The 27324-nt window shown below is 38.4% G+C and overlaps 1 protein-coding gene across 5 annotated transcripts in view; it reads left to right on the forward strand.

Moving 5' to 3' along the window:
• The window catches only part of LOC308189761 (uncharacterized protein), a 595077-nt gene that overhangs the window by 359077 nt on the left and 208676 nt on the right, over positions 1–27324 (forward strand). For all 5 annotated transcript variants that reach the window (XR_013946580.1, XR_013946581.1, XR_013946582.1 and 2 more), the window contains exon 4: positions 3585–3677. The gene's annotated coding sequence lies outside the window, so the exon portion shown is untranslated. The remainder of the gene's footprint in view (positions 1–3584; positions 3678–27324) is intronic.

A 27324-nucleotide genomic window follows, 5' to 3' on the forward strand; every position in this document is an offset into this window, starting at 1 on the left:
TTCTGATGGTTGCAGTACCTCAGATCCTAACAAGAGGTGCACATCTCTCAGTGTGATAACACCCGGCAGGTTGCTGTCTGCTTGCAGCTGGGCTGTGATCTGTCAAGCTTCAGAGCAGTGGACAGAGCAACCATGCCCTGTGCATGCCGTTGCTCAGCTGCTCTGTGGAGAGGTCAGCTAAAAGCCAGCAGGTGACACTTGGAGATAACCACTGCAGCCTTGCTGTCCGCGGGTCTGTAGTCTGACAAGAGCTACATGTCCTTCTGTTACCATGTAATTTGTTTTGCTCATCTTTGTCTGTGTAGTGAAATAGGAGTCCAAGGCTGGTTCTCTGGGAGTATCATTAGTCACATACCATCTGTAAGGTATTTTTCCAGCATGGACCCCCTGAGATGAACATGTTTTACAGAAAATAACCATTTAAAAAGAGTGTATTTCTGTCGATGACGTGGTTATAAAATTTCACTAGTATCAGTAAATGAATAATTATGAAAGAAACTTGTTAAATGAGTACGTCTAATGCCTTAAAGAAGAAAAGAAACAGAATACTGCTATGATAAATGAATATACTTTCCATGCATTACACCTGAATATAATTCATAAAAACCCCAGGGCCCTCAGAAATTAATACCTGTTTAAAGAGTAGATCTGCTAAAAAATTACATTTTGCTGCTATGTAAGTATTACCTTGACAGGTTTTTATATTTTATTTATAAGTTAGAAACTTTATTATAAATGAAGCAGATACTGACTTCAGGCAGAACAGAAAGGAAATTTGCATGACTCTGAGGCAAAAACGAGACTGGTTTGCAGAAGGCGTTTATGAATTCCATCATCTTTAGCCGAGCTATGTATGCTTGGCATATCTGAAAATAAAGCCCAGTCACTTAATTTTTCCCTCAAGTTTCAAAATCCTAATTTTTTAATAATTAGTGTCTACGTAAGGCTCATATTCTTGTGTTAATTTACTTCTACAGAGACCCACACTAAGCTCAGAGTCCCCTTCTACAATCTAATGGATAAGTGCATGTTGTGAAATGCACCTTGCCCCAAAGGTTTGCAGTTCAAGTAAAATAGGTGGGAAAACAGATGCTCCAAGTTGAGGGTCATAAGACTGCACAGCACAGCGGAGGTTTTGGTCTCCTAAGGTCCAGTCCAGCAGCCTGTATATTGGTGTGTGTGCTGCTTTCAAAGGCAATAAAAGCTTGCTGTTTGCACAGAGCTAGACTCCAGCCAAGGAAAACATTTACATCTAAGCTTAAAAGTAAATGGCTAATAATCCCATTGCAACTATCCACATGCTTAAACATGTGAACATTTGTACGTGAACAACTCTTCTGGATCAGGACCAGAAGGTTTTGCACTAGCCACAATATATCCCTAAATGAAAGCAATGCAATACTGCAGACTGTGCTCGATGGAGCAGACACTTCTTAGCTAGAAAGATCTTTCTGACTAGATCAGATTTGTTTCTGATGTTTCCATTCTTCTCTTAATTAAGATAATGTTATTTTAAAGTGTTTTTTAATACTGATGCTCTCTGCTGACTATTCTTTCTTGTTCCTTCAAATGATACTTGTATGGCAGAAGCAAAATGAAAACAATCAGCATGCTTTCTGGATAAGTGTAAACAACTCCTACACTGCCCTGCTAATATTAATTTGTTATGTTGCCTGAACACTCATAACTGGCTTATAAAACCGATGCTGCCAGAAAATTCCTCCTCTCTCTCTTAAAAAAAAAAAAAAAAAAAAAAAAAGTTGGTGAATTTTCTTCATGGCTCATCTATTTTTTTCTCCCTAGTTGGTCCTCTTTTTGAAACAAAACAAAACAAAACAAAAACTAATAACATTCAATTTTTCTTTGCTTCCCAACGTCTTTCTAGCTTTTACTCTTTAGACTCCATAATGCTGATCGCGTATATCTCCACTGTGTTATTAGCATATTTGTTATTTAAAGTCTATTCCTGATTATTGAGTCTGTCTGGTGAACATGAACCTTTTTCTTATTCCTTGACTGTGAAGAAAGAACAACTTATAAATGGATGGCAAAAATACCACTGACGGAAATAAGGTCAAGTTACATTTGTGATGTTCAAAAGCAAACTGAATTTTTGCATACTTGTTTGTTATTCAGAATTTATTGGGGCTATTTTGTATAAAAATATTATTTACTATGTATAAGCCCCATATGGTCAGAAGATCCAACAATTCTCACTTGCCTAAACAAGAAAGTGAAAATGTCATATAAAGATTAAAAAAGGATATATTTTTTTTCTTATTTATGCTGTGTCCTAAGCCTGTTGAGTTTTGAAGGAATTTACATTTTCATGTGAAAAGGTCATACATTTTCTTACTCTAAAAAAATAAAAAATAAATAAAAGGATGAAATGTGCATGAAGTGTATCTGATATGCAGAAAGAACACTTTGATCAAAAAAGCTGAAACATGAGCCCAGAGATACCACAACTAAAATCACTGTGTCCTAAAACTTAAATTGTTAAAGTGGGGAGCTGAATTAGCAGTGTCTACTCATAGTGAAGAGTGAAAATGCCCCAGAAAATCCTACCTGAAAATTTCTGGAGCTACTAAACTTTCACAGAGGTGGAAAATCTCTGCTGGTACAAACAGAAAAAAATGACCAGGGCCTCAATTATAATAAGGGTACATAATAAAAAACAATGGAGTTTAGAGTTTCAGGATAGTAAATCCATGGGAAAAAAAAATGAAGAGAGAAAACTTTCCCAAGTGTACTTTCAATAAAAGGTCACCTTGGCCACAGTGACAATCTAGCATGGTTTGATAGCAAAGCGAAGTTAAGGGGAAATGAGAAGGGTGTTCATTCAGTGGAAATATATCTGAAGATTTAATGCAGTGACAAGTCATCTTGGTATGAATCTACAGGGATCAGTGACCTAGCAAGAGGCTCGTATCAGGGGCTATTATATGGCTTTGAGTTTATGAGCATGTAGTCATGTGTAGATGCTAGAAGCCCTGCCGTAAGCAGTACTTGACTGAAAGGCTGGAAACAAAATTCTTTGTGTTTTGGACTGTGCCAGCCCTGGACAAGTGGGCATGAAGCAGCAGGGCTCATTCAAAGGGCTTTGGGTCTTTAAACACTGTTCGCACTGAGAGGAAAACTGAAGAAAGACAAAGTGACCTTTGATATCTATCTAATGGGGAAATGTAAACATGTTTTCCTGGTTTTAATCCCTTGATACTGGAGTGTGCAAATGGAGAAACAGGTCCTGTCAAAAGAATTGGGGAAACATACTTCGCTTTTCCTGGGTTTCAAGTATGGTTTTCAGCCCATTTGTACCAGCATAAAGAGAGAAGTGTCTATCATTGACCCCAGAAGGTCTCTCCATTAATTTATCTCTACTATTACCACTGTTTTAGTTAAAACAGTAGGAGATCTCAATTAGTGAGTCACTGGATCACCAGATAAGGGATGAAGAACAGTCACAACCTTTTAGATTGGTCTTTCTTGCCTTTTAGAGTTGTTTCTGTCTCTGCAGACTGTTCCCAAAATTATATTTGTCACTAGGATTTGAGATCTCATAACCTTTATATCTTTCCTTTCAGAGATTCCTGGTGACTTTCTCTACAGTTTCTACTGTCGCTTGTACACCTCCTGACAGATGTTCCTCTACAGTGGAAGGAAACTACTGGTATCAGGTAGATAACAGAGAAGTTTTGTTTCTCACCCTTTTGATAGTGTTATAGTTGCAGAAAGTAGTAAGCACGTTCTTCTTGTTTTTGTAAAGCTAATTTTGGAATCCAAAGGCACAATGGAAGAAGGGTAGTTGGTTTCTTTGATGAACACCAGGCATTTTATTTGAGTTTCCTGTTTTTTATGTCAGTCTGATTTAAATGTGCTTTATGTATGAAGAATAACAACCTGATGACCCAAAGAGCTTGTGTCATAAGGGACTATAGTAAAAACAGAAAGGCAAGTAAAAATCAGAATTTAATTGGAACTTTTTGTCTCTTCCCATTATGTTTTTATATTCTGATGGGATTCAGTGCTGATTCACTTTTTGTTTGTTTGTTTGTTTTCTGGAGAAATTCACATGTCATTAGAATTGCAGCAGATCAGAATCTTTTGTAAGTCAGTGCAATATTATTTGAACAGGGTAGTTTTCCTATGTGCTCTTCATGGTGTAATTTGATATCAGAACAAATTCTCATTGTTCCTTTGGTATGAAGCTTTGACATCTCAATGTGAAAGCTGAGAGATGGTTCTACAATAAAGAACACATGTAAAGGCAGCAAAGTAGAAGTTTTCCATTTAGAAAGTTAAGTTCTCTGGTTTATAATATTAAACTAAGTGAGGGACCTGTGGGGTCATTGTTTAAGCCCCACAATTTGATTCAGTCTGTTACAGAAGCAGGGCTACATATTCCAGTGATGAGGAGAGCTACCTCAGACAAGTAGAAATTATGAACAAAGTAGGAGGGCAAATAGTTAGAGCCCTGTGCCAGTTTGTTTGGAGTGTGAGTGTGTTGTAGAATTTTTGGTGCCACTTTGGGCAAAAAAACCTTAACACTCCTTCACTGCACATAGAGGTGATGAAAAACATTTTTAGCCTCAAATACTTTTGATTAAGACATCATCTTTTGAGTTTAAAATTGTCTCAAGCCATTTAAAGAACTTGATTACACAAACAACTGTGATTGAAGCACGGACAATTTCCTGGGAATTAATAGCCATGGGAGAAGTTGAAGGTATGAACTGCAGTCAAAGGATGTTAAATCTAGTCTGTTGTTAAACTTCTGGAAGTTCCCTATGCTTCAGTCACAATTTCAGAAGATAAAATCAGGTTCTGCTTTATTCAGGGACAAATTCTGGATCATTCAACTGACTTTGAGTTGGCATTGATTTATCAGACAACAGAATTTGAGTCTTTTCATTACAATGAGATTCAACTATTTACTTTATCATTCCATTTGTCTTAGCATGCAATGTACATTACTGCTGCATGAGTAAGTCATTGAGGTCCATTGACATTTAGATTCTTGGAGAAAACCTTATCATGTGAATTAAAACCATGTTTACAATTACCCATATAAAATTCCAGGATGTTAAAGTGTTGCCAGTCCTTCAGAAAGATCTTTTCTATTTTCTCTGAGAGAGAAATGTAAGATAATCAAAAACTAGTTACTAAATAAATTTATCTAAGAGTCATTGAACCATATGGAAAATGTATAGCAAAATTTAAATGTTATTTGCTATCAGTTTTTAATTAATGGGCTTTTACATGTGACCAGTCACCTGCAGTATCATTGTTTAATGTATTGTTCTCAGCTCTAAATTTCAATTTTATGTTGAGATGTGGCCCTTCTTCCAGCAGTAGGCTTTGTTATTTCCCTGTGACAGTGGGAACAGGTATTGCTTCCTGTCAAAGCAACAATGACAAATCCAACTGGGGATCTGGCTGTTGTTTCAGAAATGGTTTTAAATTTCAGTAGATTAGACAAGCAGTCTGTAACTATGAATGTCATGTATTCCTATTCTTTCCCTCTTTCCCATCCACAGTCTATACAGAGGAACACTTGGCAGAGTTGAAAAAAATGTCAAGTTAGGTTTGGTTAGGATTTCAATAAAGTAATTTACAGCAATGGGCTTCATGCCTTTTTAACTCACAATTATGCCTCTCTCTATTCAGATTACAAGGCAAATTCTGTATCTTGAGAAGGCTTTCAAAAGTATATAATTCCTGGACCGAATGTTAACATAGAGAAAATCGTCAAGTTCTGAGCCATTTCACTTATTTTGCCATAAGGTTTGTGGAAGACAAAAAGAGCCAGGCCAGAAAATAAAGAAAATCCAGCACCCAAGAAAATAGAGAATAATGTGACCAGGGCAAAAATATCGTAACTATAAGGATATAGGGGAATAGGAATGGGTTTTCTACATACATATAGTTAAAAAGAAAAAAAAAAAAAGGAACAGAAAGGAAGTAGAAACTTCAAATTAAAAGGAGTTTTATTACTTAAGTCCAGACACTTGTGGGAAAGGAATTCGCAGGGAGCTTTGCACTGTTTCACATGTCCCTGAATTAGAGATGATGAGGAAAACAGCGGTAGAACCAAAAACTTGAGCAAGGTCGAGATAAAGTAAATTGGCTACAGTGCTAAAGATGAACTTTGGGGAGTGGCCAATTGCTGGCTGGCTCGAGGCGCGTGTCTGAGGGTCTCTCACCAATTGTAAGACAGATTCGGGCGCGTGGACAGCGCGTGGGGCTACGGGGAAAGTATATGTAGTAGTGAAAAAGGGCAATAAACATCTCCTGTTCAAGAGCCATCAGGAGTCCGTGTCTTGCACCCCTTCAGACACTGATTTGAAACATATAATAGCCTTTAAAAAAAGAATCAGTAATAAATAAAATTCATAGACATTATAAGCAATTAAATATAATGAGGGTCATATAATTACAGTTATTGAGTAGTAAAACTGAAAAAGCAGACAAAATGAGAAAGCGCAACAATAAATTAAACCAACAGCTAGAATAGTTAAGGCTTAGGCTGTTAAAAGGCAACTGCTTTGTAGCTAGAAAAGTGGATCTCTTTTTTTATTTTTTATTTTTAAGAAACCAAAGGGAAGATTATATATAATGTTTGAACACTAATTCTTTCAATTCACCTCTACAAAAATAAGTATAGCACTGATTTTTTTTGAGTTAATACGAACATAGGCAGATCATGCTGAATTCGGTTCTAGCTCATTTATTATCAACAATCAATAAAAGATTGGATTCTAAAATCTTTGTACTGATGAGTTGCTCTAGCAGAATGAAATTGAGATAGGTTCATAAATTTAAATGAGTATCAGATAGAAAGAATAAAGTATCTTTCCTTTATTCCCAAACTGACCAAGATAATAAATAACTTACTTTTTCTGGTTGTTAGATTTTAAATGCCAAAAATTGGAGGAAGGAAAGGAATAAAGAGTTAAAAACGAGGGCAGTTCAAAACACTGGTATGAAGTAGACGCAGCTGGTCCATAAGAAAGCTTGGCCTCCAAGACTCACTTCATGTGAGGGATTTAGCCACGGTGCTTTGAAATGTTGCAGACTTTATGATGTTGCCCTGACCTGCTACTGTGCCCCGTAGTTGCAGCGGGAAAAGCTAAGGAGCTAATGCCTCAGCTCATACGGCAGTAAAATAGCAGGAACTGCTGAGGAACGAGTTTTAAGGCTCACATTTGCTTGTACTGCAACACGTTCACTTCTGTTACAGCTCACTCTCCACTGTGCTAGTGAAAGCTGACAAAGAGAGTGGTTTAGGTGAATGCATTGAGTGTAAGCTGCAGCAGCTGACGAGCTAGCACGATTTGACTCCACCAACTATGCTGCAGTAAATTTCTGATGGAGAGGGAGTGTAGGTGGTAGCATTTATAATGTTAAATCAACGAGGCTAAATGTGTCTGAGCTTGTGGGTTTGGACAAAAGAATATATAAAGTTCTAACTTTACACCTGGATACTTAGATCGTGATGAAAGAGGAAATTCAGACATCTTTGAAAAAATTAGTTATGCCTGCTGTAGACTATTTCCTTTCCACACATTGCCAGAAAAGTATTGTCCCCCACAGATTATCTCAAAAAACTTTAAGGTCCCCCCATATTTAAAAGTACATGATCTTTTTTTTTTTTTCAACTCTACTGCAGTATAGAGTAATTTATATTAGCCAGCATGTTACCATACTAAGTATCTCATGCAGACTTGCCCCCTCAGTGGCCTTTATTAGTGTGATTATTACACATTCTCCTTGCTTTATTTTGGGGGATAATTCCTGCCTCTCAAAGCATACAACAGATTCGTAGTGGAAGATTGATAGTGGTACTTCCTAACAGCTGGCAAGCCAAGTTCATAATACCTTTTCTGTTACTCTATCACGTTTCCTCCGTCAAGAGAATAATGTTTTATAAACATTCTTTCATTGGTATTTAACTATAATTACCCCTGTCGTTATAGCTGAGAAGATTATAGCAGATTCCCACTTACAGCTTGGTTTTACACGAGTCTTTCAGAACAGAGATCAAATTCTGCAAAATATTACTGATCTAAAATCTCTCTGATTTTATGTGTTCTTTTCTCATCTAGACTAAATGCAAGCTTTGGAGAGAAGCCAGCGCTATTAGAAGACGTAATTATCAACATTTTAATAGAAGTTCCTATTGGCCTTTCTATTCATTGGTCACAAAGCCACCTAGCAGAGGAAGTATATGAACTTTATTCTGAATTCTTTGCACAAATTTATGAAATGGCAAGTATTAAGTAAAATGTCATAGGTTAAACTGATTTTTCTAGACTTCTGTTGAGCTAATATAAAGACCAAAATCAGATAAAGAGAATATCCTGCCTGTAGTTAAGTAGCTCAATTCTCCGTCTTATCTTGTTGGCATTTTGTGCTATTGCAATACTACCTGGAATCAAACGGGAAGGTTTCCTCTGTTGTATAGTAAAAAACATCACTGAAATCTTGTGATTTCCAATTCAGAATTAAAGCAGCAATAGTAAACAGTCCGGTCCTGGAAAAGTAATACAAATGCAAATAAAAGCAGTTTCAGAATAAAAAATAGAGGAAACATCAGTTGCTTCATGCAGAGACCAGCTTAGAATAAGTTACCATAACAGACTGCACAGTTCAATATCTGCTCAGGGGAACCAGTTGTGCAGAGCAAGAAACCATTTCTATAGGAGCCGTATTCAGGTATGGCAGGAGAGAGGTAATTTTTGTTCAGAAGGATGGACTTCTCTAAATGATGCTCAGTACAGTGAACAAAGCACATTTGTCACATCTGATTTTTTCATCCAGCAAGTGGGAAATGCTGAACGCTAGCTGGATGCTGACTTAGCTGGTGCTCTTACAGGCTTATAGGGACTTGCTTAGCTTTGTGCACCATGCATTACACCCATCAATATTTTATTTTCTCTTATGAGTTCACACTGGTCTACCTCTATGTAAAGCTTCCCTTTGGGCTCCAAAAAGTGGAAGTTCATGAGCTTTTGTTGGATACAATGTGACATGAAGGATAATTGTAGCATCCACTAGGAAAGCAGCCAGTAGGCTATTTCTAGTTATTTCTGTCACATCTGCCATTTCCCAGCATACGAAGAGAATATTTTGTCCATCATTGCCTCACCTCTAGCAACAGGAGAGGGCTGATGGGATAAACACAGACGATGGTAAGTTCTCAGGAAAAATAGAAAGAAACACAAGAATTATGAGTGAAGAAAGAAACAGGGATGGGGGTCCCAAGAGACCAAGAGGTCTGCAGTAGCAGAGTATTAACAGGTAGTAGGCCCGTCTGGGAGAGTGATAAATGGTACAAGCTATAACTGTCCTAGAAAACATACTGACAATAAAACAATACTGCAGTTGTGGACAGCTCATCGTCAGGCCATTTTGAGCTTTTTGGTACAGCATTAGGATATGAGTGTGCTCCTTGCTACATTCCACATGGCTTGTGCCAGCACTTTCCTGGCTCTTGGTGCTCACCAGAAGACTCTTCTTCACACTGGAATGATGCTGTGGGAAACTAAACATTTCTAGTCCATCTTAGAATCCATTTTTTGTGAATTGCCATCTTCCTCTTCTCACTCCAACAGTTACAGGCAATTGTTTCCAAGACTCAGAATACCCAGCATAGTTTTGTAGAGATAGAAACCTCTACAAAAGGTTCATAAAGACACTAATGATGAGAACTAAAAAGACAAGGATCCTGTTTATCGGAGTTTCAGTTCAGTTAGCTATAAAAATTTCTTTTTGCATGTAAGAACTGGCTAGAAAATCACTAGGTCCTTTACAGTCATCTCTAAAGAGGAATGGTTCTTCTGCAGCCATTAGTCATCAGATTTTCTTCACAGAACCAAGTTTAGGCTCGGGGACATCTTGTATCCCCTTGCACTCCACGATCCTCTTAAGATTGGGATGATGGTGGGAAAAGAGGGAAGAACAATTATTCAGACTCCACATACTTTCCCTTTCCCTCCATCTCTCTTTCCATTGTAAACTTTTTAGCTTGCATTCCAGAAAACACTCTGTAAATTGATATGTGTATTTATATACAAAGGTATAATTTGAACACTATTCTTTGAATGTACATAAATGAAATTTGTAGATATAGTTGATTTCTCATTTTTGACTGAGACAACAGGAAGAAAAGAAGTCATGCTGGGGTAATGATGTGCTTGGTGTGTACTGGTAGTTCTGACTCTAAGGAATACTTTTCAATGTATTTACTTCACTTGATAACTTAGGTTGAACTTTAGAAGAGGTTGTTTGGAGAGATTGTAAAATCTCTGTCTTTGAAGATCTTCAAGACTCTACTTGACAAAGTCCTGAGCCAGCCTGCTGAAACTGGCCTTGCTTCAAGTGGGGTGTTGGGCAACATGACCTCCACAGGTGCCTTGCAGACTGAACTATGCTATCACTCTATGACTGTCCATCATAAACAATGGGAAATGTGGGGAAAAATTGCTTATTGTTGAAATAGTATAGAGTTCTTTGGCTTGCCAATTTAATGCAATCAGAAATTATTAGTTTAACGTAAAGGTCTTTTTTCTTAACAATAAATATATAATAATGTAAAATCAACCCAATTAGTCAAAACGGGGATTTGAATTTTTAAGGACACATCTTAGAGTGTTTATGGTCTCAAGGAATGAGTTAAGCTTCTCTACTTTGTGTATTTGCTTAATTAGAATACCCTACTTTAATGAAGTAAGCAAGGCAAACATTACTTCCCTTCCTTCTTTTTTCGTATGATTGGAGATTGTCATAACTGTGACATATAGTAACTGTGACCTTAGTTCAAGTGATATGCTACAATATGAGAGAGGTAATCCCAGAGTAAAACAGGGATCTTACTTGAAACTTTCACCTTCCCAATGAAAAGCCTGATAGTGGTACTTTTTCATCATAGACAAGGAGAGATTTCAAATCAGCTTATGTTGGGAGCTTCAAAGTCTTGTAATATACTCAGTTTAGGGTAGTGGAGTTTCTTTCATGTGGTTTCTCAGGTGGCTCAGCATTTTTATATTTTAGAGTGTCAGAGCAACTAGGCTGTGCTCACACTTGATGTTCCAGCTGTCAAACTAGTGTCAAGTCCTAATTATGAGATCCTTCACTTGATCCCATGTGACTAAGTTTTCAAACCAGAACACAGGTAACAGGGTATTTAAGTTCAGCAAGTCATTTTCTGATGGACAGAAATCAGCAACACGAACGGTCATTGTAGGAATATAACCTAAATATAAATTCTCTTTGCATCATCAAGCATTCAGTGTGTGTGCTGTGTGCGCCAGAGCATAACACTTAATTTAAAAATTCAAAGAATGCTATTTGCATGTTTTTTCCGTTTTGCATAACTTCCTGTATGATTTATGCTCACATTTGAGAAAAAAAAAAAAAGATTTCTTGTATATATATGAAAATATTTTGGTGTTAAAGCAGTTTAGAATCATTTTACCACTGGATTAGTAAAATCTTCCTGTAGCAATGTAATACAATTTTTCTGTCTCTGGACAAATACAAGTTTTTCTGCCTTGCGTACTCATGAGAAGAATTCAGAAAAGGCCCAGACTTTGTACCGTAGTTCAGACCACCAAATGAGGAGGACAAGCCCCTTTGCAAAATAATACAGATCTTAAGTGAACTGAAATCAATCTTTCGAAGTATAAATTTTCTCTTCTGACTTAAAGAGAGAGCTTTAGACAGCTCCATTAAGTGCTTAGAATTAAGTGGGAAGAACCTGTACTTGTACCATGGCCTTTGCAGCCGTGATTTTATTGCAGGAAGTGAGGGAGGATGGGGAATGATGGACATCACATTCCCCAGCAGCTGCCCAGACCTGCAGGTGCTTCTTTGTTGTGTGAACTGGAGTGAGCCTCACCTGCTGGAAATACTCAAGAGGGCTCTTCATGAAAACAGGCAAGTGGACTGGCTGCCATACATGGGGTGTCTCATCAGCTGGCTGGCAAAGTTGTGGGATGGCATCCTAATGTAGTTAAGACAAGAAAACTACTTGGAAATGTGCACTCATGTGAATCAAAGTTTCATGAACCAATAGTGCCACTTTAAGCTTTTGTTCACACTCCCCAAGAAAAAGCATGGAGAAAGCTGCTGTCGTTCTCATTTTACAAAGCTGGGGGTGCAAACAGCAGCAAGCTCTCCAAACAAGCCAGCCAGGTACACAAAATTGGCAGAGCCAGGTGGACATTGACCTGGTCACTCTTGCATGCTGTGCTTGCAACGCTTCTTCCTCATTCCTCAGCCACAGTGCCTCTGCCTTCCGCAGACAAGGAGTGTGATGCACAGTGGTATCTGTGATCACATAGGCAGTTTCATAGCAGTTTCATAGCCCGTCCTGCAAATCTGCTGAGCTGCTTCATCTACCTCTGGGGGATAACAGAGCGGTAGGAAGGTCTGTGTCCTGTGCTGCATGTTCAGAGGAATGCAGCAAGGTGCTACATTTCCCTATAGCAGGTGTGAGCATTTCCTCTGCCATGAGGCCAGTGGTTTCCTCTCTCCATGTGTGACCTGCTGTGTTAAGTCTCACAAGCTGGTCCAGGGAAAAACTCAGTGTCCTATGCATACTGTCAGTACAAATACAGATGACAACAAAGAATTTATGCTTGTTGAATGTTTAGATTAACAGTCTCCAAATACCTTCCTGTGTAATGAGTATTTTAATGTTTTGAACTTTCAAAAGTTATGAAATAGCATATCTTCAATGCAAACTAAAGTTTGTTTTGCACTGAAGATATGAAATTCTAAGTGTGGAGAGGGAAGGATTTTGACTGGAAAAATACTGCCCTGCCCCAATCATCCCATCCCCAACATTTAAAGACTAAGGATTTTTTTTTCCTTTCTATGTTACTGTATTATTACTATATTACTGTATTATTACTATATTACTATTATTACCTTTCTATGTTACTGTATTATTACTATGTTATTTGTATTTATGTTACTGTTACTGTATTTACTTGATTTTGCTTGTATTTACTGATTTTGCTTGTCAAATTATGATGTTATGAACTATGTTATGTTATGTTATGATGTTATGAACTATAAACTACTTGATAACTCCACTTGCTGAAGGTAAAGTTCAATACAAGGATGTCCAGTTCTTCCATACTTGTGAAAACAAGGCAGGACGGCAGGGGAAAAGACCAGTGTCCTTTGAATCTGTCCTCCTCTTGGCAGCAGGAGGCAGATACCAGTAACAGTTTTAACACCCCCCTACTAATAACCTCAAGACCCTAACTGTCACTCAGCATATTTATCCCCTCACATTCATGTCATCTTTAAGAAGAAATGTATTATATCTGTGAGTTCATTTTTATGATAAATGATAAATGCCCTTCAATTCACAGGCCACATGTCAGAGGACAGCCAGGTTTATAAACTGACAAATACAATAGAAATAATCTAAGAATGCTCCCAAATTCCAGCCCTCAAGCCCCTACTTCTTTTAAGATAGGAAGATTATTGATGTTATTTTTTTTTTAGTAAAGTATACAAGCATTCAGAATGGTAGGGAAATAGAGTTTATGATTCTATTTACTTGATGCACTGCAATGATTCCTCTATAAAAAAAGATTCTAACATATTCTGCTTTTTTTTTTCTTTAATAACAGTCAGCAAGACATCCATTTCTGCTTGTAAACATGTAGAAAATTAGGTCCTGTGTCTTTATAAGGAGATTCTACCCATACAGAATTGTGCCAAATGTTTTTCCTACACTTTAATTTGCAAGTGGCTGGTACTCATTTGCTCTGTAAACAATAAAAGAACTATACAGAAATGATGTCAAAATACTGCATAGCTGGCAATAATAATTTGTTTCATGGGAAGTTCATATATTTTGTGCTCGCATGATAGTCATCTGATGCAAGAGCTGAAACAGAAATATACAGAGTACAAAATTCAAGAATACCAACCAAAAAGAGAAAAGAAAGAAACTAGCATAAAACAATCCAGCCAGCTTTTCCAGCTTGATATGAAGGGATGCATATAAATAGGTGGGAACGATCAAAAGACTTACAGCCTTTTTGTATGTACTAAACAATCTTTAAGTTATACTTCTTTGATATCAACATCTGAGGCATAATTGTTACACCTTTTTAACTCATTCTAAAGGTTTCAGTTAAGGTCAAGACTGTGAGAATGGCTTTCACATTGTGCTGCATCTCATTGCAACAGATGAACAATTCTGAAGCCATTTACATTTCAGAATTAGTAGTTGCTGTGTCGATGACATTAACTTTTTAGTGAACTGAAATACAGTTATGGTATCAGGTGTTCTGAAGACTCAAGGAAATTACATAGATATGGATTTATCCTTTCCACTTTTTTTCATTTTTTCATCAGTCATTTACACTAGAAAACTGACTCGCTCCTCCCTTCCCCCCCACCCTTTTTGTCCTTTTTCATTCTTTGAAAGCATAGACTCTCATGTACTGCTACTTCTGGAGAAGTTTGTTCAAAAACTTTATTTGAAATTCTATTCTAATGGGTATTTTAAGAAAGAGGATTTCTGTTATTAAGCACCAACATGCTGTCTTTGTCAGGGGAGTGCAGTGGTGGGGCAAGGGTTAATGGCTTTAAATGAAACGAGGGTAGATTTGATTAGATATAAGGAAGAAATTCTTTACTCAGGGGGTGGTGAGGCACTGGAACAGGTTGTCCAGAGAAGCTGAGGATGTCCAGTCCCTGGAGGTGTTTAAGGCCAGTTTGGATGGGGCTTTGGGGAACCTGGTCTGGTGGGAGGTGTCCCTGGCCATGGCAGGGGGTTGCAACCAGGTGATCTTTAAGGTCTCTTCCAACCCAAACCATTCTGTGATTCTATGATTCCATCAGAAAACAGATATGCTTCATAAAGACAGATTTGTGATAAAAACAGTTATTTGCCTTTTATGATTATTTCAGATGGTGTCATGATTTTGGCTGGGACAGAGTTAATTTTCTTTGTAGAGGCTCACACAATGCTGCGCTTTGGATTTTTGGATATGAGGATAGTGGTGATAGCACACTTGTGGTTTTGGTTGTTGCAGAGCCAGGGACTCTTTTGTTGTTTGCTTAGAACCAGGGACTCTTCTACACCTGATGCTGCCCGGCAGGCAAGGAGGATGGGGGTGTGCTAGAGGCTGAGGGGGGACACAGACAGGACAGGTAATGCAAACTGACCAAAGAGATATTCCATGCCATATGGTGTCATGCTCAGCAATAAAAACTTGGGTAAAGAAGAAGGAAGGAGGGGATGTTCATGGTGATGGCATTTGTCTTCCCAATGTGATGAGCCCTACTTTCCTGGAAGTGTCTGAACACCTGCCTGCAAATGGGAAGTAGCAAATTAATTCCCTGTTTTGCTTTGCTTGCGCGCATGGCTTTTGCTTTACCTAGTAAGTTGTCTTTATCTCAACCCAGGACTTCTCACATGTTTACCTTTCCAATTCTCTCCCGCATTCCACCTGAGGAGAGAGAGCAAGTGGCTGTGTGGTGCTAAGCTGTCTGCCAGGGCTAAAACACAACAGATGGAAACTATTTGTGTTGGATATGTACTCCAACTTCTACCTTATTTTAAAATTTATCTGTGCTCCTGCATGAATCATAGAATCATAGAATCATTAAGGTTGGAAAAGACCTCCAAGGTCATCTGATCCAACCATGCCCCTACTACCAATGTCACCCACTAAACCTTGTCCCTAAGCACCATGTCCAACCTTTCCTTGAACACTCCCAGGGACGGTGACACCACCACTTCCCTGGGCAACTCATTCCAAGGCCTGACTACCCTTTCTGAGAAGAAATGAAAATTAAGCTGTTATTGTTTTCTGTTTTTCTTTTAACTTCAGATAACAGATGATTGCCTCTCTGAAGTGTTTTCCGTCTGTGTTCTGATTTTATACACTAAGGTTTTCTTTTTAGCATTAGAAATTAAATTTATAATTTTAAATATCATTGTTAGTCACAGTTTTCTGTCCAATCAGATGCAATTGCTAGAGCATGATAAACAATTGTTGTAATATATTTTATTTTTTATAACCTCTCATTCTCAATACATTCTGAAGCCCTGCAAAATTTTAAAAAAGCGAAGGAAGCACAATTTGTATAATCATGCAGTTGCTCTCTTTTCTGTTTGAACACCTCTACAAAATATATATGATAATATTAAAAATTTCTTTGCTGATTCTTAGCAGTTATTTATTTTGGCTAAGTTAATTAGTAGTTGCACAGTTCAGAGTAAGGTCATTGCTTTCTCAGTCTTCAGTGCTGCATGATTATTCATAGGTCAGAAGAAGAATGCAGATACAGACAAGCATATCTACTTTGACCTACACTATAGAAATACTATTTTCACAGTCATATGAATTAATCCTGGTATCGTTTCCCCTTCTGTTTGTTAATACTCTGATGTTAAAGTATAAGCCCTGGTGCCAACATAAGAGATGAGAAACAGTCTAAAATCTCGAGAAATCTTTTACCAAATGTAGAAATGCAATTCACAAAGTGTTATATATGATAAATAGTTATTAATTATCTTTTATTAGGTATTTTTTATTAGGTAAAAAAGATGCTGACCTGGACTGGCTCCCAGAGCCCCACACAGCTGCTCTCTCACTGCCCCTCCTCAGCAGGACAGGGACAAAAGAGGATGGAAAAGCTCATGGGTTGAGGCAAAGAGAGGGAGATCACTTACCAGCTACCATCTCGGACAAAACAGACTTAACCTGGGGAAAATTAGTTTCATCTATTGACAATTGAAAATACAGTTTTAAGGTGACAAAGACCAAAACTGCTGGGCCCAGCTGTGCCCTGTGGTGGGGCCAGCATGGGGCAGCCCTGCCATCGCCCTGCGCTGCGGCAACACTGCTGATCCACGGGTACCCAGTACAGAGGTGTGAGGTGAGTCCTTTAATGTGGATCTAGGATCTCTGATTCTAGTTTTGGCAGAGCTCCCCCATGCTCTGTGGATGACTCAACATATTTGTGAGGTAAGCTCAGGTTGTAGGTGATGATAGAAAATGGGTTGAAACTTTTTGCACTGTTGCAATGTTAGAGCATGTGGAACAATCCTCCACTCAGTGAAAGGCACTCGTACACTTTCACGTATTTTCTCTGAATTCTTCACAGTAAAGGGTGTTGCTGAGTTTAGTATTATTTTGTATGCCCACTGCTTTTCGCAACTGTTTCATTGTAACACCATCCAAGTCTCCATCTTTGAGGATGACTGAAATGTCTGAAATGGTGACATGACTGAAATGCAGGTATTTTAAGTCATTGATCCACGTGGATTTTTTTTTTTCCCAACTTTTCTTTGAAAATATCTGTTGATGAGTATATTGTTCCTGTCAGGACTGACCTTCTTTACTGATACCTTCCAATTAATGCTTTAAGCATTCATCCCAAGAGTCGCCAGCTTTTTCTCATTTGCTTTCTGGAGAGAGTCAAAAAGGCTTTTAATAGTCCCCGAAGCTGTTTCCAAAGTCAGCTCTCTCAGTGGACCTGAAGGAAAAGACATCAGGCAAAGCTGTCATGTCCTCAGAGTTTATCGTTATGGAAATGTTCATTAATGGTGGCAGTGCAGGGAAAAGCTGACACTATTATTTCTCTACCATATCAAGAGCAAACAAGATTATTTAATAAGTAAACATAATGCAAAGCAGAAGAAAAATGAATGATGTAGTAGTTGTCTCTTTCGAACATAGCGTTCTGTAATGATACAAATCAGGACACCAATGTACTCTGTGAAAGCAAAAAGTCCTTGCTTCCAAAACCTGCAAAGTTCCCAAATTCTGCAGAAAGTCAAACCAAAGAGGTGGAAATGATGAGTCTTCAGGTGTTTTTTTGTTTGTTTGTTTTGTTTGTTTGTTTTTGACCTTATTTTGAAAAGCATGCCAATGCACCATTGCATTTTAACAAAACTTTAGGCGTGTCTGATTATAGTAATACTTAGATACATGCCCAAATGGTGTTCTGAAACAAAGACAGTCTTGAGCCAGTGGACTGAATGTAAAACTGATGTGAGCAAATGCAGTTTGCATTTGAGCAAATTTCTCAGGAACAAATTAATGCCTGACTTAAGTGGCAATAAAAACAACATGTAAAGTCTAAGTTGGTTTAAACTGTAAACCAGAGTAATTTTCACTATTCATTAGGTAGACAAAACAACTGCTTTGGCTTTATGTTTACAATCACACCACAAAAAGAAATACCTTTTTGCTCATGTTGCTGTGATAATTTATGTTATAGAGGCTTAGAAAGAAGTTGTTAACCAATTATGGTTCTAACCAAAATGGATCAAAATCAATTATCTTTTATTTTTCCACATATGCTTCTGAAATTTGGAAGGCAATCAAACCCCTCAGTAAAAGTCACTAACGAAGCGCATTCACTGCAGATTGCTTTTAGAAACAGTAGCCTCTTCTGTATGCACAACAGCAATATTTTCTTGATCTCAACTGATTCTGTTAATTAAATTAGATTACTAGGTCATTCACAGTTGAAATAAAAAAAAAAAGTGGCAAAGCTTTTCTTTTTTTTATTTATTATTTTTGATCGCTATATAGAAGTGAGGTAGTAAAATCCATTAGTCTGAAAATCATACACGTAGTTTGGACCAAGAACAATAAAATTAATCCACTCACTACTTTGCTTAATATCAGTTTAAATTAAATTAAAAATATTTATGATAAGTGTTTACTATTTATTGTAGACATCTGCGGTCTTTTTTATTATTATTTTGTGCATGTTAAGATATACAACATAAAGACTGTTAGACTATTAGAGTAGAAGATGAGTTGCTGCTTGTTCATGTGTATTTTACAGTCTCTTTAAACTGTTTCGTATATTTTCATCTACAATTTTCAGTGACTTAACAGTCAATACTTTTACTGCCCTCCTCTGAGGTTCCTGCTGCTCATTTTCACTTCTGCGCTGTAGAGGCGTACTTCATGCTGTCTTGGCAATGAAAAAAGCTGTGGGATGATTTGGGTTAAAAATAAACTTTTGAATATACTTACATGTGCAAATCTACACATTCACAGTAATTATTCATACATACATGTATATATATATATTTCTATGTGTTTTCTAGATCAACACAAGTTAATTGTTTGACTGTAGAACTATGGTTAAAGACTCCAAATAGAGGACTGAAACATCAGCTTTTATGGCATAAAAAGTATTTTATATTGTTTCTTAAGCTGTAACTTCACTGCAAAGAGTTGTGTGCTGTTATATCAAGGTGGAAAGTAGAGATCACCGCTCTACTATATAGAAAGGCATGTGTAGTTTTTGCTTCTGCATAACTGACTAGTCACTGCCAATAAAATGCACTCAGATTTGAAGCTTACCTAGAGCTGCAAATATGAACAGAAACTGTTGTCTCATTCCACCAAGATGTTTTACATTACATTACAATTTTCAAGATACTGCATTTTGTTATCAAATGGACTAAGAATGTTTTTGAAGAGTTGACATTCTTGTGAAATGGGGAGAATCTATTTATGATTCTTTGCATATTTATGAGAAAAAACGTACACATGCATTATATTACCTAAGAAACATTTATCAGACATTCTGCTAAAATATTGTCCCTTATGAAAGTAGTTTGAAAGCACAGTACTTGACTTTTAATGCCTCCATAGACAACAAAATCAGCAGTAATATTTTGTGCTTCATATTTCAAAGCTATGGAAATCTTGGAGGTGGATAATGAAGTGTTGTCTGCCTCTTTCACATACTAGTGAAGATGTAAACAGGGAGCTTAGCTGGCTATGTCATTTTTTAGAATGTGGTGAGCATTTGCGTTGTGCATCACTTGTTTTATATACATATATATTTATACTATTATTATTATCATTATTATTGTCCATTCCTTTTCTGTCCTATTAAGCTGTCCTATTATATCATCTTGATCTCAACCCACAAGTTTTACATTTTTCCAATTCTCGCCCCCATTCCCCTTAGGGTGTATGTTGATGGGGGAGTGAGCAAACAGCTGGGTGGTGCTTAGCTGCCTCATGGGTTAAACCGCGACAGTGGGTATGGGACAGTGGCCATTTGATTTGTTTTATTCACTGTGATAAAGCAAAAATACTATGCCTTGATGTGTTATAAAACTATTATGTTGCTCTTCCAGCTTTTATAAATAAGGGATTTAATATTTCAGACAGCTGTAGCCCTTATGATCACTGTAATATTTGGAACGAACCAATGAGATTAGGTTGTGAAGATTAAGAAGTTAAATTTCATGAAGGGAGTTACATCGCTGATGGTAGCTGAGCAGTCAAAACTTCTATATAATGTGCATTGCACGAATAGTTCAAAGCACTTAGATTAATTTCTTCTTACTTTGATTTCCAATTATAAATGATCCTTCAGAATTTTTTAGAAAGCTTTTAAAAAATCACTGGTTTTATACACCTCCAAATTTATGGACATAAAATTACTGAAGCTATTCATTAAAAAATCATCCTAAGGAAAAAAAAAAGATCTTATAAACTGATTCCTCAAAGCACTGGAGTATGCAGTTAACTTTAATTGAATTGGTTGGGAATTAAGTGCTTATGTAAGCATTGAACAGTCTCAGGACAAAGGCACTAATGAGTTATAGAATGACAGAATATCCTGTGTTGGAAGGAATCCACAAGTATCACAGAGTCTAACTCCTGGCTCCATACAGGACCACACAAAATCAGACTCTCTGTCTGAGAACACCGTCCAAATGCTTCTTGAACTCTGTCAGGCTCGGTGCCCTGACCACTTCCTTGGGGAGCCTGTACCAGTGCCCAACCACTCTCTGGGTGCAGAACCTTTCCCTAACCCCCAGCCTGACCCTCCCCTGTCCCAGCCCCATGCCGTTCCCTCGGGTCCTGTCACTGTCCCCAGAGAGCAGAGCTCAGCGCCTGCCCCTCCGCTCCCCTCGTGAGGGAGCTGCAGGCCGCCATGAGACCTCCCCTCAGCCTGCTCTGCTCTGGGCTGAACAAACCAAGGGACCTCAGCCGCTCCTCACGTCTTGCCCTCTAGAGCTTTCACCATCTCTGTAGCCCTCCTTTGGACACTCTCTCATAGTGTTATGTCCTTTTTGTACTGTGGTGTCCCAAACTGCACACAGTACTCGAGGTGAAGTTGGACCAGAGCAGAGCAGGACAATCCCTTCTCTTGACCAGCTAGCCATGCTGTGGTTGATGCACCCCAGGACACAGATGGCCCTTTGGGCTGCCAGGGCACAGTGCTGGCTCATATTCAACTTGCTGGAAACCAAAATGTCCAGATCCTTTTCCACAGGGCTGCTCTGCAGCCTCTTGTCTCCCAGTCTGTACGTATAGCCAGGGCACCCTTCCAGGTGCAAAATCCAGTACTTCCTCTTTTTAAACTTCTTATGGTTAGTGTTTTCCTAGCCCTCTAACCTGTCAAGATCTTTCTGCAAGACCTCTCTACCCTCGATGCAGTCATCCGCTTCTCCCAATTTAGTGTCATCCACAAACTTACTTAGTATATCTTCAACTCCAAGTCATTTATGACAACATGAAAGAGAACTGGCCCTAAAATGAAGCCCTGGGGAACCCTGCTAGTGACTGGCTGCCAGCCCAATGTAACCCCATTTGCTATAACTCTTCGAGCCCTACCCATCAGCCAATAGTTCGCCCATCATATTATGTATTTCTTTAGCTGTATGCTGGACATTTTTTCCAGAAGGATATTGTGAGAAACGTAATCAAAATCTTTGCTGAAATCCAAAAAGATTACAGCAGCTCGCTTCCTTTCCTCAGCTAGATGGGTGACTGTCATAAAAGGAAACTAAGCTTGTTAAGCAGGACCTTCCCCCTGTAAATCCATGTTGGCTGTGACCAGTGACCATACTGTCCTTCATGTAACTTTGAGTTACCGCCCAGAATAATTTTCTCCATAATTTTGTCAGGCACTGTTCCTTTCAATAGTGTTCCCTGCTACTGGAAGGATAGATGAAAACACTACCTGTGTGCCTGATCCTTAAACCAATTACCACAAGATCCTGAAGTCCCTTTTGATTGCCTTTGGACTTTTCTAGTAATGTCTTTTACCCAGGCCCCAGGGAGGCAGCAGACTTCCCTATGGGTTGGGTTCTATCAGCATATTGGGCCCTCTGTTCCCCTCATGAGGGAGTCACCCATTTGATTTACTACATCTTACTATGTGTTTTTTTTGTTGTTGTTATTTTATTTTATTTTATTTTATTTTATTTTATTTTATTTTATTTTATTTTATATTTTATTTTATTAGTTTTGTTTTGTTTTATGCAAAGTAAGAACATATGGAAATGCAGGGGGCATGTACTGTTCCTGTTTGTGCGAGAAGTCTACAAACATGGAATGAGTCGATAAGGACCGTTCTCATTTCCATGATACTGGAAAAGAAGAAAAGGAGCAACAGAGGTTTGGCAACAGAGGTTTAATAGAAAGACTTCCATGTTCCTACTGTTAGCTTTAGCTTTGTACCCTGTGCCACTAATTTCACCAGCTTGGGAAGATACAATTTCTTTTCCCATCTTGCTACAAAGAGAAGATATAAAATGAGCTGAGATATTCAGTCATCAAAGAACATTTTCATTAAATTATTTGGTGATCTTTTTAGTTTATTTTCATTCTTCTTCCCCTCTCTCTTTCTCTCTCTCTTTTTTTTTTTTTTTTAATTTGGGAGAAAAGAGAAGAAAAAATATATCACAGTCTTTGCTCCCTATGGTGCAAAGAAACAGCTGGCTACTTGTACTGCTTTAGTAGTTTTTTTCAATACTGGATAGATTGAAACAACCAGCAAGGACAAAAGAATTGATTCCAATAATATTTTTGGAGATGTACATGCAGTTACTGATGTTCTCTGACCCTTTATATATTTATTTATTTTAATCATGGGACAACAAGTAGATTAAGTGGCAATACAGACTTTTTAGGACTTCTCTGTAATGCGTTTCTTAGGCAACATTAAAATAGAATACTATAGATTACTTTTCATTGTAATTAGCCCCACTGCACACTAGAGCAAATACAACCTGCTGGTTGTGCTCCTAAGAATTGTTAGGTGGGATGTTTTCAGAGAATTTGCTTCTTCTGGAGAATTCAGAAATGCTAATTCACTCTTAACTAATTGTTGGTATGAATACTTAAGTTTTGACAAATCTACTAAATTGATGTTTTCTGAAAAGTCTTGAAGCCTTTCATTACTATGTTAAGTTTTTAAATGGAACATAATCCAGTCTTTCAATTCAAAATAGAACAGAATAGAATAGTTCAGTTGGAAGGAACCTTCAAAGATCATCTTGTCACTGCCTGACCTCTTCAAGGCTAGCCAAAAGTTAAAGCACATTATTGAGGGCATTGTCTAAAGGCATCTTGAACACTGATAGGCACGGGGCATCAACCACCTGTCTGAGAAGTCTGTTCTGGCATTTGACCACCCTCATGGTAAACAAATTTTTCTGCATGTCCAGCCTGACCGTCCCCTTGTGCAGCTTTGTGCTGATTCCATCCATCCTGTCATTGGTGACCAAGAGCAGAGACCAATGCCTCCCTCTGTGCTTCCCTCTTCAGGAGGTTGCAGAGAGCCATGGGGTCACCTCTCAACCTCCTCTTCAACAACCCAAGTGTCCTCAGCCTCTCCTCACGGGACATGCCCTCCGGCCCTTTTACCAGCTGTGCTGCCCTCCTCTGGACGCTTTCAAGGACCTTAACATTCTTTTTGATATTGTGGAGCCCAGAACTGCATGCAACATTGAAGGTGAGGCCAACTCTAAATACAGCAGGAGAATCACCTCTTTTGACCAGCTGGCTGTGCTGTGTTTAACACACCCCAAAACTCAGTTTGCCCCTTGGCTGCCAGGGCACGCTGCTGGTTCACATTGAGCTGGCTGTCAGCCAGCACCCCAAGGGCCCTTTCTGCTGAGCTGCTCCCCAGCCACTTGTCTGTGCCTGTGTCCGGCAGTACCTCAACCCAAGTGCAGAACCAGCATTTTCCTTTGTTGAACTTCATGCTAATGATGATTGCCCAGTGCTCCAGTCTATCTAGGTCCCTCTGCAAGGCCTCTCGTCCCTCCAGAGAAACAACAGCACCTCGCAGTTTAGTGTCATCAGCAAATTTGCGGAGGACGCACTTCATTCCTGCATCCAGATCATTGATAAAAATGGTGTATGGGACTGAACTAAATAGATTGAACCCTGGGGAACATTACTGGTGACTGTCTGCCAGCCAGGTGTAGCTTCATTTACTACAGCTTTTTGAGTTCTACTGTTGCGTCAGTTCATTGCCCAGCATAGTGTGAAGCTGTTTATCTTGTAGTTGGAAAATTTTGTCCAGAAGAATGCTATTGAGGAATGGTGTCAAAGGCCTTACTAAAATCCAGAAAGAATATGTCCGCTTCCTTCCATTCATCTGCCAAACAGGTGACCTAATCATAGAAGGAGATGGAAAGGCAGGACTCATGACAGAAAGTTATCTTCATTATGCTTCAAGAATTTCCCAGACTTTCTTATTGTGGTGGTATGATATTCCCAGTGTATGTCCGGGAATTTGAAGTCCCCCATAAGGATGAGGGTAACCTAACCAGGGATTTCTCTCAGTTGGCTATAGAACATCTCATCCATGCCATCATCCTGGGTGGGCAGTTGATAGTAGACTCCCACAACAACATCTGCTTTGCTACCCATCCCCTTAATCCTTACCCACACGCACCATCCCTTGGCATAACCTTGGTGTTCCTAATGGTACCCTCCTCCTGGACTGATATTCTCGATTCGTCTCTTAAAGCCCTCTCAATCAGTCTCAGCAGGTTACGAGCCAAGAAATATTTCCTCCATGGAGACAGGTGGGTGGCTGCAGCCCGCACCTGCCAGGGAGCCAAGCAGGCCGGCAGAGCAGGCTGCCTGCTGGCAGTGGGACGGAGCCCGCCCTGCTTGTGCCGAAGGCCCTGGGCCTGGCCAGGCACCATGCAGCTCCCTGACCATGGGGGAACCGTCTGCGTGCACAACCGGCTGCGCCCAGCTCTTGGAGGGACCTCTCGTGACACCCTCGCCCACTGGCTGGTGCCTCCATGCTCATGGCACACACAGCACACGGTACTCACAGCAGCTGCTGCTGCTGCCGCCACTGCTGTTACGAGAAAATGCTTAAACAATTGAACCTAACGTGGTAGAGAATAACTAGTCAGATCAAATACAAGAAGCAACTGCAGTCAGAATAAGTTCTGACTTTTCGAGAGATAAAGTACTCACAACAATAGTTTTTAAGATGTTGCACTCTATTCACAGCTTGTAAATAGTTACTTTTAAATCTTTTAAGTAAGTGTGCCAAATAATATGTTGGCCAAATAATTCTACCATTACTGCTCCTTGCCATGTATTACTTAGCTCTTTTACCCATATTAGTGCATGATGAAGGCAGTTCCATATCCTTTCTCTGATACAGGTCTAACAGCTGGATGCATCACTAATTTTCCATCTTCATCTTAATTCTGGGTCTACCCATATTCAGTGTGTCAGTGCCCTTACTGCCCATGTGCAAAAATAAGAAATTCAATTGAACTGTCCATGTTGGATATGACATAGTATGAGATGTTCTTATTGTGATACTGGAGGAACTGATAAGGGTATTTTGTGGGCTGTTTATTTTCATATGCAAGCAACAAAATAATTAATCTAACCTTTATACAGAAATATTAAAAAAAAAAGGATAAAAAATTAAAGTTCAGGTGTGTAGCTGAACAAACATGTAGAAGTTCTGAGTGTGTTTGCTGCATTTGTATTGCATTACAGCATCAAATTTCTGGGGGATTTTCTTGTAAATGACAGCTCTGAAGCTGAGTTGTATTCTATTGTGGTATGTGTAAGTGTGAAGATCCAAGACAAATTTAAACTTGTAAGTTAAACCCTGAATTAGTAGCTGAGGAGAAAACTAGACATGCCACAAATGGAGCTTGAATAACTCAGTGTCAGCACTGTGGAAAAAAATTGTTATTTTTAAATCGGTTCCCCTTTCCCTAGGGGAAAACACAACAGAGAGGCGACCACTCACATAGCTTAGTCAGACTTTTTGTTATTAAGTTAATATATACATATAAATGTGTGTATTACTTTAGTTTAGCTGACAGCTCCAATTTTATAGTGTTTACTTTAACAGACACAATGCTTCGCTAAATCTAAAAAAAAAAAAAGTTTATTTTTACTCTTATGTACTCTGAAGATTGTATAGAAATGACATCTGGTGGAGAATTGTTCTTGAAGATAACTGCTTCAAATTGCAAGCTAAGATAGTCATTTAAGATCACAATTGTATGTCACAGTATTTCTGTATAAAAGAATCAGCTGATAGATTCTCAGCAACCGGTAAAGCAGAGATTAAAGCTTTTTGCCATGTAAATCAAAATCCATTTCAGCGTTACGGTTCTTCAGGCTTTTTATGCATAATTCATTACATAGTTTTAAATTTCTAGACATAAATTTCTAGCTTTGTTTATTTATAACCCTAACTTTTCATTCTTCAGGCCTAGTTTTCAGACTTTAAGAGTTTTCTGTTTACATTTATAATCACATTTAACCACATATATGATTAGTCCGAATTCAGGGAACCTGCAGCTTCTTTAGAAATAAATGAAAAGCATTAGAAATAAATGTAAGCAACAGCTTTGAAATCCCTGTTAGTTTTTATATGTATTGAAATATAGAATTTAGTAGCTAACTTTAGGATAGGTATGTAGACTTCTGCTTTTTAAAGAGCAATCACTGAATCCAATCTGTGACACCACAGCTGTGAGTTAAATGGAAAGTTTCTTAACTGGGGTATACCCAAGACACATTACTTTCCATGAAAGTATTACATAAAGACCAAATGAAGTTCCTCTTTATGGCAGAGTATGAAAAAGTAGCAAAATGGAATGTATTATAAATATTCCCAGATATATCAAGTGTGAGCACAGGAAAATATTTTAAATCACAATAACTGTTTACATAAACACTCATCTGTTGATGTGAAGTTCTTTTTTTTTTTTTTTTTGCCTTCATTGGCTGTGTTTTCTGTACAATGTATTAAAAAAAAGATTACACAAAAATAACAGATTCAAGAAAGACATTGTACTATTGTTACAAAAAAGCACAGGATCACTGCTTATTCATATACAACCTAATTGTGGAAACAGGACAGAACTGGTCTATGTACTATGGCCTTCTGCTTGACAGAACACATGGTATCTCAGTCAAAGGATACAGTTTAGCCCAGTAGTAAATTAATAAGGTTTTCAAACAGAATATTGCAAAACAAAGGTCTTTCTAAATTTGGCTCTCC

The sequence above is a fragment of the Anser brachyrhynchus genome (assembly GCF_964034855.1).
Source record: "Anser brachyrhynchus genome assembly, chromosome: 2".
Lineage (NCBI taxonomy): Eukaryota > Metazoa > Chordata > Aves > Anseriformes > Anatidae > Anser > Anser brachyrhynchus.